The 13551-nt window shown below is 36.7% G+C and overlaps 1 pseudogene; it reads right to left on the bottom strand.

The window, feature by feature from the left end:
• Positions 1-10843: 10843 nt before the first annotated feature.
• Positions 10844-12688, bottom strand: LOC104773371 (receptor-like kinase TMK4 pseudogene; annotated as a pseudogene).
• Between the last annotated feature and the right edge of the window lie 863 nt (positions 12689-13551).

Genomic DNA, 13551 nt, shown 5'->3' with positions numbered 1-13551 from the left:
AGTATGTATCGACAAATATATAGGAGAGTTATTTATGTAAAGGATATATGTGTAATATAGGATGGGTGAAACCCTACAGACCTTGTGTATATATATTGTAAATCCATCTCAATGATATGCAAGCCTTTCCTTACATGGTATCAGAGCTATAGGATCTTTGACCTAGCTCTCTCTTTCTCTCCTCTTTCGCCGCCCCACCCCTCTTTCTCTGTCTTCTTCGTTCGTTTTTCTCAATGGTTTCTTCTCTCTCTGATGTTGTTGACTTCTCTAATGCTACCACCCTTCATACCGTCAACATGTCGAACGTAACCAAACTGACCGCCTCTAATTTCTTGATGTGGAATCATCAAGTTAAGGCTCTGCTCGCTGGTTACGGACTCGCTGGGTATCTAGACGGATCTGTTGTTGCACCGGCTTCCACTGTTACCACAAATGGTGCTACCACAGTCAACCCTGAGTACACGCTATGGGAGAGACAAGATCAGCTCATTTATTCCTCTCTGCTGGGTGCAATTTCTGTTGAAGTCCAGCCTATCTTGTCTCAAACATCCACATCTGTTGGGATCTGGACTCTCCTCTCCTCCACCTATGCTCGTCCAAGTTGGGGACACATCAAGCAGCTCCGTGAACAAATCCACACCTGGAAGAAGGGCTCTCGTTCGGTTGATGAATACGTTCAAGGTTTTGTCAATCGGTTTGATCAGCTTGCTCTGCTTGGGAAACCTTATGAACATGAAGAGCAAGTTGATTACATTCTCGCTTGACTTCCGGAAGACTACAAACCGGTGGTGGATCAGATCGATGGCCGTGATACTCCTCCCTCTGTCACGGCTTTGCATGAAAAATTAATCAACTATGAGTTGAAGCTTATGTCGCAAGGTTCCGTTGTGTCGTCTGTTCCAGTCACTGCCAATGTTGCTTCTTTCAAAAACAATGGCCAACACACCAACAATCGTTCCTCTAACCGCTATGGTTCTCGCGGTCAACACCACAATTCTCGTGGCTCCCAGGGTCGTGGTTACCAAGGTCGCTGCCAACTGTGTGGTGTGTACGGTCACAGTGCACGAAGGTGTCCTCAGCTTTCCGGCTCTCAATCTTTCACCGGCGGCTACACACCGTCCATGCCGTGGCAACCTCGTGCCAATGTTGCCGCTATTCCTCCATACAACCCGTCAAACTGGATCATGGACAGTGGTGCTACGCATCATTTGACCTCCGATTTTGCTAACTTCTCCCTTCATCAGCCATACACTGGGGGCGAGGAGGTTGCAATCGCCGATGGTTCTGGCCTCAAGATTGCTAACACGGGTTCCGGTTTACTTCCTACGCCTTCTCGTCACCTTGCTTTAACCGATTTGCTCTATGTTCCGGATATTGCAAAGAATCTTATCTCTGTGTATTGATTATGCAATGCTAATAATGTTTCGGTTGCGTTCTTTCCTGCTTACTTTCAGGTGAAGGATCTGAACACGGGGGTCAAGTTACTCCAAGGCAGAACTAGAAATGGGTTGTATGAGTGGCCGGTTCTTCATAATTCGATCAATGTTCTTGCGGCCTCAGTCTCACCAAAAACCGATCTCTGCTCTTGGCATCTTCGACTTGGTCACCCTTCTTTTTCCGTTTTAAAATCTTGTGTTTCAAATTTTTCTTTACCTGTTACATCTCCCACACAAAAACATTTGTCTTGTTCGGATTGTTTCATCAATAAAAGTCACAAGATTCCTTTTGCTTCAAACACCATTCACTCATCTCAACCTCTCGAATACATCTATACAGATGTTGGTCATCTCCTATTATATCCACAGAAAATTTCAAATACTATCTGGTTCTAGTTGATCATTTTACAAGATACACATGGCTCTATCCTCTCAAACAAAAATCCCAAGTCAAAAATGTTTTTATAGCTTTTAAAGCTCTAGTGGAGAATCGGTTTCAGACCAAAATTCGAACTCTTTATTCGGATAATGGTGGTGAGTTTATTGCCCTGAGATCATTCTTGGCAAATCATGGCATATCACACTTTACGATGCCTCCACATACCCTTGAACATAATGGTATCTCTGAACGAAAGCATCGTCATGTGGTTGAGACAGGCCTTGCGATGCTTAGTCATGCTTTTGTTCCGAGTTCGTATTGGCCTTATGCATTTGTGGCGGCAGTTTACTTAATCAATCGGATGCCCACCGATGTTCTCATGGTGACTCGCCATACAAACGGTTATTCAAGGTCACTCCCAACTATCTCAAGCTTCGAGTATTTGGCTGTGCTTGTTATCCGTGGTTGCGTCCATATCGTCAAAATAAGCTTGGGCCGCGTTCCACTAAGTGTGTTTTCTTTGGGTATTCTCTCACCCAGAGCGCATACTTGTGCTTAGATGTCGAGAATCAGCGGGTTTATACATCCCGTCATGTGCAGTTTGATGAAAAGAGTTATCCTTTTTCCCCGGCTCATCAATCTGGTGTCTCTCCGGTTATTGCTCCGTCGTCAGTCACCGAGACTTCACAATGGAACTCGGTGAATCCGTTGCCGCTTATGCCGTCTTTGACCACTCCCTCTCACCTGCCTCCGTGTTTAGACCCTCACTCGTCGCCTCCACTGGCCATTGTTACACCGTATAGGTCATCGTCCTCCTCGCTTGAACCCGCGCCTTCGTCGACATCTCAATCGTCCTCGTCTGCTTCGTCTGATCGTGATCATGAGACAAGAAGCAAAAGGGCTCATGACCCAGCTTCCTCTTCGGCCCAACAAAGTCCAGTAAGCAGTTCTTCTCCATCTCTTGTGTCATCGAGCCCAATATCAACAAGTCTAGTTCACGATTCATCAACATCGTCTTCTCGGCCTATTACGACACCATTGTCTTCCTCATCGTCACCATCGGCCGTTGAGCCTGATCGTGTTCCGTCTCCACCACCACAACCAAATCTGCATCCGATGAAAACACGGTCAAAGAACAACATCACCAAACCAAAATCGAAACTCAGTCTCACCGCTGCTCTTTCTCCTATTATCCCAACGACGGTTGCCCAAGCACTTAAAGATCCAAATTGGAGGAAAGCAATGGCCGAGGAGATTAATGCCCAAATCAGAGAACACTCGTGGGACTTGGAGGCTCCCAAACCGAATTAGAATGTTATAAGTTGTAAGTGGATCTTTACCTTGAAATATCGGTCTGATGGCTCTATCGACAGGTACAAAGCCAGATTCGTCGCTCGTGGGTTCAATCAGCAATATGGCATTGATTACTCTGAGACATTCAGTCCGGTCATTAAATCAACCACTATACGTTTGGTTCTTGAAGTTGCGGTGAAGCGTGATTGGGCAATTCAGCAAGTGGACATTAAAAAATGCCTTCTTACAAGGTACTCTACAAGAGGAGGTTTATGTGTCTCAGCCTCCAGGCTTTGTGGATAGAGACCGACCGCATCATTTATGTCGATGTGGGAAAGCCTTGTATGGTTTAAAACAGGCTCCTAGGGCGTGGTACCAAGAACTTCGACAATTTTTGCTACAATCTGGTTTCAAAACATCATTGGCTGATAACTCGTTGTTCATTTACAAACATGGTCCTGCTTATCTCTATGTTCTTGTTTATTTGGATGATATCATCATCACAGGTCCGGTTCATTTGGTGAAGGCGTTCCATGTTTCTTTGGCTCAACGTTTTTCTCTTAAGGATCTTGGTCCGTTGAGTTATTTCTTGGGGATTGAGGCAACAAGAACATCGAAGGGTCTACATTTGATGCAATGCAAATACATCACAGATCTCTTAACCAAGACAAACATGCTCACCTCCCATCCGGTCTCCACGCCCATGTCTTCAACTTCGACGCTTACAGTGCTTTCGGGAACACCGCTTGCGGATGCCAAGGATTATCGAATGGTGGTTGGCAGTCTTCAATACTTGGCCTTCACAAGACCCGACATTGCTTTTCTGGTGAATCGTCTCTCTCAATTTATGCATAAGCCGACGACTGCGCACTGGCAGGCGGTCAAACGTGTCTTACGTTATCTCAATGGGACTCGTTCACTTGGTATTCTTCTTCGCCGCGATGCTCCACTGATGGTTCATGCGTTTTCTGATGCTGATTGGGGTCGTGATCAGGCCAACTATGTTTCTACAAATGCCTATATAATCTATTTTGGTGGAAGTCCTATTTCTTGGTCCTCAAAGAAGCAACGTAGTGTGTCTCGATCTTCAGCCGAAGCTGAGTATAGAGCAGTTGCGAATACGGCATCGGAACTTTGTTGGGTCTATTCGTTACTTCAGGAGATGGGCATTGTGTTACCTACTGCTCCAGTCATTTATTGTGACAACGTTGGAGCAACGTATCTGTGCGCAAACCCAGTGTTTCATACTAAGATGAAACATGTTGCTATAGATTACCACTTCGTACGAGAGCATGTTCAATCGGGTGTTCTAAGAGTGGCTCACATTTCCGGGGATGATCAATTGGCTGATGCTTTGACTAAACATGTACCTGGTCCTCGATTCCGTGAGCTTAATGTCAAGATTGGAGTTCAGCACCTTCCTCCATCTTGAGGGGGCGTATAGGAGAGTTATTTATGTAAAGGATATATGTGTAATATAGGATGGGTGAAACCCTACAGACTTTGTGTATATATATTGTAAATCCTTCTCAATGATATGCAAGCCTTTCCTTACAAAATATAGAGAGCCTTGATAGTCAAGCTGTAACAAGTTGTTTGTGAGTATCATTAAGCTAATTTAATCGTTTTGGATTTGTGAAGAATATGACTCTAATCAGTCTCCACCAGTTAGTACAAGGCATGGAAAGATTTGAGATGGAATAGACAATCTGAAAGAGGAGCAGCCAGAGCAAGAGTCTAAGGAGCTGAGTCCAGATTCATAAACACACTTGCTGAAGAAATTTCAGCTTTGAATGTGCAAAGAGAGGAGGCACAATAGTTCAGGGATGAGAACAAGAGTCTCCTCCACTCACAACTGAGAGATACAGTTGACGCTTTTCAAGCAGCAGGAACTTGAAGAAGGATTGAAATTAGCAGAGGTACATACATATGACGTTACATTTCTTAACTATAAACTAACTGTGATGTCCAATATTATAATCCTGTTCACATAAACAGGCAATGGATGCAGAGTATGAACCATCATAAGCATATAAACGGATTGACAAGTTGAAGAGGAACACACAAAAAACGAAATCAGCACTCTTAAACCAACAACACACTGCAGAGTCAAAAAAATCCCATTGAATCTTTGCAAGCTTCATTTCATAGCAATGCTATCAGTGGAACCATCAGCAATTGCAGGGGATGAGCAATGGAGAGAAGAGTTGTCAAAGCTCTTCACCAACCCTTTTTGGTTCTTGATGAGAGCTCCCGGAGAAGTGGTTACACTGATAGCAGAAGGGGTAGATCCAAATATTTGCTGTAAAATCGGAGCGGAGCCTAAGGGAGGGTAGAAGATGCAGGTGGCTAGTGGGATCACGCACTTGCTTGGCATTGAAAGATGCTGTGAAGTACCTCTGATTCCATTTGTAGAGAAGCTAATCTTGCCTTGACCACATCAGACTTTTCTTTATCAAAGCCATAGACAAGTTCCTGTGATATAAATAACCGAGCAGTGTAATGTAAATATTAACTCACTAGAAAGCTTTAGTTTTACAGAACAACAACATACATTCCAATTTTTCATGGTTATGATATAATATTAGCTCAATAGAAAGCTTTAGTTTTACACAACAACTAGGGATTGGACCCGCACATACGTGCGGGGTTAATTGTAAAAGAACTAAGTTTGTAATTAAGTTTAGATTATGCGGAGTTACATTTGTAATTATGAATGTTAAAAATGTTATTAACGTTCATAATCTAACTGTGTACCAATTTATTTTCAGTTTGGTTTGGAAAGAAGATGTTTAGATTTAAGTACATTAAAAAAATAGTAAAAGAAAGATAGTATATATGTTTATGTGTTTCTGGAACCTGTCTCATCCCATATACAGTATGTCCCTTTTTTATCTTATAACCGTAGTTTTAATAATATTTTATCAATTTGAGATTGTATATTTTAGTTCAACAAATAAGGAAGTAGGTAAAAGATTCACATCCACATAACATTTTATTTGTAAATATAATTATTTGGTATAGCATTTATAACATAAACTTATATTGGTTTACCTTCATCAAATTTCTAAACGTTTGAAATAATAACCGCTTCACAATATATTTTGGATTCACATAAAATTTAATTTAACTATTGTAATTTTATAATCTCATCTTGATATATTTATTTCTTGTTCTTTTTTTCTATGAAAAATAGTTTATATAATGTTTTTATTTTCACAAAAATTACCCATTCGCGTCTCGTATCTGATCTTCCCTCTACATTATATTTTTTAATTAATTATGTATTAGTAAAACTAAAATTATTTGGGGTTAATTTCTGTGAAGTAAACCTATGGACCAACCCGCACTTTTGTGCAGGGTTTTAACTTTTTAAAAAATTTGTTTAAATTGTTTACATTAGCAATTTATTAAAAATAGTGAGAAGACCTATAATATATACATTTTGACAGAAAACATAAATTTGTCTAATTTAATTCAACCCAAAGTCTTTAGGAGCCATAATTATAGAAGTCCATTATAATAAGTATTGATAAAATAAAAAATGAAGTTAAAAATATGTAAAAATTAATATTATTATTAGTTTGGTAAAAATAAAAGAAAATAAAAAAATAATGAGTCAAAACAGTATATGCAATTCAATTTGATCATGTCGAAGTAATAAAAAACTTTTTCAAAGTTGTAAAGGTTGCATTCATAAAAATTACATATTCAAAATATAACTTTGTAATTAATTATTTTAAATGAAACTTTCTGATTGTTTGTTTAAATAGTGGATATATGTCATGTTTTTTTTTGTTTTTTGTATACCTAAGTGTGCTTCCTAATTAATATTATAGTTATATGATTATTTGTTTCTATCTAATTGTATTAAATTGATTTGTTATTTCCGTAAATATTTCACAATTTAAAATCAAATCAAATATGTTTACACACACACATATATATATATATATATAATTTCGATTTACATTCTTTGATTTTTATGGAAGCAAACTTTAAACTTTAAACTATTTTCAAAAATATAGGGTAATTTTTATTTTATAATTAATTTCGTAATTATTATTTCCATAAATATTAGATTTTTGACTAACAATTTTTGTTTACCATATATTGTTTATTTTTTTATTTTTAATTATATAAGTAATTGAACCTGTTTGGCAACATGGATATATGTCATGTTTTTTTTTTTTTTGTTTTTTTGTATCCCTAAATGTGTTCCCCAATTAATAGTATAGATATATATATAATTTTCGATTTAAATTATTTGATTTTTATGGATTCAAACTTTAAAATTTAAACTATTTCCAAAAATATAGAGTAATTTTTATTTTATAATTAATTTCGTAATTATTGTTTCCATAAATATTAGATTTTTGACTAACAGTTTTTGTTTACCATATATTGTTTATTTTTTTATTTTTAATTATATAAATAATTGAACCTGTTTGGCAACATGGATATATGTCATGTTTCTTTTTCTTGTTTTTTTGTATCCCTAAGTGTGCTCTCCAATCAATAGTATAGATATTTTGAACTTAACAACTTTTATCCTCATAAAAAAAAAAATCTCCTGTCACCGTTTTCCCCCAAAATTATTTTCACCAATCAAAATAATGAAGATCCACCGGTAGATTCGACAACATACTCCTAATCTCTGTTCTTGTGTTTCCATTGACCGTAAAGAAAATTGTACTTGAACATGTAGGCCTGCAACAATCAAACATAATGATTAATGAATAATCAACTTAAATTATCAAACCGGAGACAATCATACTAACAATAACAAAATAAAGCCAAGTTACTCATGCATCAAAGAAACATTAAAACAAAAAAAAAATGATCTCAACAGCTAAAGCAGCAAGCAATTAAAAAAGCCTTATTGGATGAAACAGATTCAATTAGAATGATCACCTACTAAAGTCAATATTAAGTGTCAAAGCGAATTAAGTTATAATTATTGGTCGCAGCCTGAACAGAGCTTAAATCAATTTTCGGATCCGAAAGTTTTTTAAAAAATCATTGATACATTTAATACACACATTTCGATTCAACATTCTTCTTTCAAATCTGAGGAAACCAAAGAGATTAGAGTAACTGAATTTCATTATCACCAAATCTAAAATGTTAAATAAACAATCCAAGAATGAATGACAGATAAAGGAAAGACTTCAAACTAAGCAAGAATATAACCTTGACAGCGACCGATTTTTTCCAAACCCTACCAATTACAAAGCACACGAGTTAGATCGGAGGACTGAATCCGTTCGAAAAACAGCTAAGAATCAAACCAACTCCTGAATCGCAGACCGGAGAGCATGGTTACAGATAAGGTTGAGATGGAGAAGTTCGAGATTTGTCATCGGCTTGTGAGATTTGCGAAGCCACTTCTTGATATTTGCTTCTGCTTTGTATGTGAATCCAAAGACAGCAATGTGTGGATCATTCATGACATCCTGCAACAATATAAACAACATTAGCTTATTGCACATCACTTGTATCTAGTGTTACACAAGTAATTTTTTCATGGAGTTTGATGTCATACTTTTAACCTTTGTAATAGGGCAGACAAAGGATGATAGAGAATGACACTCTATTGATAACATTAGTGATGAACATGTCCTTGACAGCGACAATATCAACACTAAATTAAAGAACAGCTATAGGGATTAGGGATTTCTTCCTAATTTCTTCCTAACCCTAGCGATTACAGAGAACATTAGTTAGATTCTATATCAAGATATTTTTAAAAAACAATTTTAGTAAATAAACAATCCGAAACTGACCGTTGATGGAATTTGAAGTTTTTTTTGTTAACAAAAAATATATCAAAATACGATCAAATAAGAAAACCCATCACCGTAGGAATTCGACGTCTAGCGTAAGAATAAAAAATAAGCACATAAAAATGAATTTATAGAAAAGTAAAGTGTCTTCTTCCACAATCTTTAGAATTTTCCAAATATATCAAATACTATAAATTAAATATTATAGTTAGCATATTATTGTTTGAATATTCTAGTTCATTTATCTTTGGGAAGATTTTAAAATTTTGAATATTTTTGGAAGATGTCTATTGTGAGTTTAGGAAACTAACAAATTCGAAATTCATGATTGTTATATTAACAGTATTTAAATGAATGTGATATAATAATATATTTTAGGGAAAATGATAGTTTCTTTCGGGAAATCAAAGTAATTGAGTTTTTATTTTGTTTTTTTTATAAGTGGTTAGCAAGTTAACAGGATTCAACTACAAAGGACATATTAGATCTTTGGGGAAAAATTTTGATTTAATTTGATTGGCTAAGAAGGCATATTACAAAAATTAAATATTATTATAAAGGCATAATGAAAAGAATATGCCTTTACAATAAGAGTTAATTGTGTAGTTTATAAATATTGATTGTAATTATAATTTATTTAGGATCTTATCAAAAGGGAAACAAATTAATAATGCGAATCAATTTATGACCATATAATAAGGAAACCAAAATATTGCTAATCAATTTAGTAGGGGACGTTTTCAATTTACTTTACAATTCAATTGTAAGGAAATGAAATATTATTTAAAGATAATATCTAAATAATAGGAAACAAATGACTTAATTATAGGAGGGAAAAACTTAACATTTGCAAAAATATAAAATCGAATCTTTTAAATCTAATATAGGATCTGCGTCTTATTAATCTTAATCTGAATTTTTTATCCATAATCGGAATAACATTAGATATTAATTTTAGTGTTTGGCTTTAGAAGTCTGTTTGGATACACCCTTTATAATAGGGGCATTATATGGAATTCTGTTTTATTTTTATTTTTTTAACCCTAAGTGTACTCCCCAATTAATAGTATAGAAGATACCACGCCTAACAAATCATTCCAGCACTAAGAGCTTACTTGCAACTGCGAAATAAAAATCTGTCTACTACAGGCCAATTGAAAAAAGCAAAGTACCTCTGATTCTATATTCAAAGAAGCTAATCTTAGGGGGAGGTATTGGTTTAGGATTTAGAAAGAGTTTTAATGACTTTGTGTTTTTAAAAATCTTGCTGATTTTTAAAATCATAGAAAATTAGAAAGTAAAAATGAAGGATTCTATAAGAGATTGTTTAGGAAGTTATTTTAAATCTTGCTGATTTGTGTTTCCTAATCTTGTAAAATATTTCATAAAATCTTTCAAAATCTTTCTATTTGATGAAAGAGTTTTCATGACTTTTGTTATGAAGGAAATGTTATAAAATCCTAAACCAATAACACAAAATTTGAATTCATTAACAATCCATGATTCTTTTGTTTTAATTGAATAACATAAAACTTTTAATGACTTTATAAGACTCTTAATCCAATAACACTAGATTTATCAAGATTTTAGATAACTTTTTACAAATCCACAACCAATAACACCAAATTTTTAAAGAGTTTTAAAAAATCTTGATTGAATAACAACATATTTTACATAACTTTTAAAATCATTCAAATTCTTTCTAAATCCTAAACCAATAACCCCCCTTACTGTAAAAATTATATCTCTACTAGTCTATTATGCGAAGAATCAGTGATTAGCAAAACATGATTTAATCTTCAGAAGATATATAGTCTATTATGCGAAGAATCAGTGATTAGCAAATACAATGGAGGATTTGCCGCTCCTGGAGCATTTCACCCGTTTGAAGATATATAGAAAACCACTGTCAAACTTAGTGTTCTTCAAGACCACACAACTCCATAAGACTAGCGACTAGTCATTTCTATTTCCTCTAGACGACTTGAAGAACGCTGTGACTTGGTCTTCTCATATTTGGTGCCGCTGGGTTCACCTACAAATATAGTAATTCAGAATGAATTTTATTAAGAAACCACAAATGATCAAGTGTATGAAATGATGAGTCAAGAAGGTCTTACCATACTTAGCCATAGATGTTCCTTCGTCTGCTTCAGTTTTCCACCTATGCAACTTCTCTAGAAGAGTCGTGGTGTCCTTCTCTGTATCTTCTTCACTAGGTGGTGACTCCCAATGCTCCACCAGAGGAACCAGCAAATTTACTGTTTGAAACATGTTCGGTCTGCGTTCAACCTCTTGAGAAGTGCAGTATTCTGCCAATTTGGCAATCTTCTTGATGCTCTCAATGGTTTCATCGTCCGTTGCTATCGTGCCATCAATCCACGTCAAGAACGTTGTATCTTTTATCTTCGGACGTAACCACATGACCACATTCTGTTCCTCATCACTCAATGTATCGTCATTTGCTTTTCTTCCTGTGATTATTTCCATTAAAATCACCCCAAATGCATAAACATCCGCCTTTTTTGTAACCCTCTTAGTACCTACGAATATAATTTCAAAAATTATTAGATTAGCACAAACGCGTACACATATAATAATTAAGATTAAATTAATTGACGATAATCTAACTTACCAACATAATCTGGATCAAGATAACCGAAGGTCCCGACCACTGTTGCTGTCTCAACAGATTCTATTCCCTCGGGTATGAGCTTAATACAGCCAAAGTCAGAAATCTTTGCTCTAATGCCATCTCCTATAAGGACGTTAGAAGGCTTTAAGTCTCCATGGATATAGTTTCTTCTGGCTAGACCATGTAGATACTGAACTCCCCGTGCGATATCCAACGCTATAACTATCCTCTGATTCCATGTCAAAGGGGTATAACCACGGTTACTCCACTCAAACAAATGATGCGCCAATGTTCCCAGGGGCATATACTCGTACACAAGCAGCTTCTCATTTCCATCATTGCAAAATCCAAGAAGTGGAACCAAATGCTTGTGTCGGAGACTAGTAAGTACTTTTATCTCACTTTTGAACTCATTCGTTGCCCTTTCATCAACAGCTCCAACGTTAATCCTCTTAATAGCAATGATGGTGCCATCATGTTGTACTCCTTTATAAACGATTCCAGAACCACCTTCGCCCAATATATTTTCTTCACTGAAATCATTGGTGGCTTGCCGAAGAGAGTCTAACGGGTATAAACGGTCTTCATCACGATCATGTTCAGTCTCATCATCAAGTGCACCATCTCTAATCAACGCCCTATGAACATCCCTAGTTCTACCATTCTCAATGTTTCGCACAGAAAATTTCTTGAGCTGATAAATGTAAACCAGGATACTGATGGTGATCAAGACAAGTGCTCCTCCACATATACCTGCAATGATTATCCAAATACTCGTTTCTTTGTCTCTTGGCCTCTGTCCAAGCAACTGATTTCCAGGTCTGTAAATGAATTTGACATGTCTTGGAACTCTCGGTATTTTGCCAATCAGCTGGTTGTTTTGGAGGTTAACCTCAACCAGTTCAAGGAGAGAACTGATTGCTGGTGAAATCATGCCACCTAAAGATAAACCACAAAGGTTAAGAGATGTAACCCGGTGGTTGATGCGGTTGCACTCCACGCCTTTCCACTTGCAGTATGCCAAGGAAGACCGAGTGGACCAATCAGGTGGATGCGGTTGAAAGCCCTTCGAGACCGCTAGCATTGCAGCGCCATCATCATCTTGTGAAGCAGTAACAATAACGAAGAAGGAGAAAACGATGAAGTGAATCACCTTCATGGTACCTATCCAAAACAAAGTGGAGTATTTTAAAAGGATGGAAATACACATGCACTGATATATGTGTATAATTAAAGTGGAGTAATGTAAAATGTCTTTTACACGCGCGTGCCCAAATTATGCAAGTATGTTTTTATCATTGTGCCGAAATCAAATAAACCATGTTAGATAACCGGTTCCAATTGCAAAAGATTTGGCATAACTTAATCAGCAATTAATATAGGTCAATCCTCAGTCTAAAATATACCTGCTGTTGTGTTTTCCAAAGGAAAAGGATGATACTGAATTGACTCGCACCAGCAGGAGAAGCCAAATATACTGACTCTGAGGTAAATTAGAGAGAACGATGCATCAAGAAGACCTCATGAACCGGAGGAAAATGATGAATGATGATTAACTTGGACAAGACCTTCCCTTAGCTTAGACCGGACAGTTTCAGATTTTGGTTCAACCTGTCTGTATCTCACGGCGAACAAGCCTTAATATTTAGGATCGCAGCTCCTTCACCAAATCACAACAAAATCCATATAACTCAGCGAAGAGTAGACCAGCAACTAAGAGAGTCAAAACCATGCATAGACTGTCAACGACAAAATCTGCTCATCGGAAGAGAAGAATTTCACAGGCAAAGAAAGAGGTTCCAAGGATTCCGATATAGAACTGCAAGGAGATGCTTCAGAGAAACGCCCCCTTTAAGAAGATTTGACAGATGAAGAATCAGAAGCTTGAATCAAGAGCTAAAGATGGAGTAACAAAAGTTGTTTTAGAGATTTTGGTATTCTGAGGTTTCTTTTCTTAGTTTATCCCACTCATTTGCCATGAAAGAGAGAAGATGGAGATGGTGAGTCTCTGTCACTTATTAC

The sequence above is a fragment of the Camelina sativa genome, chromosome 15 (genome assembly GCF_030686135.1).
Source record: "Camelina sativa cultivar CO46 ecotype springtype chromosome 15, ASM3068613v1".
Lineage (NCBI taxonomy): Eukaryota > Viridiplantae > Streptophyta > Magnoliopsida > Brassicales > Brassicaceae > Camelina > Camelina sativa.
Note: the sequence above shows the minus strand (reverse complement) of the source record. Positions and strands in the feature narration are given on the sequence as shown.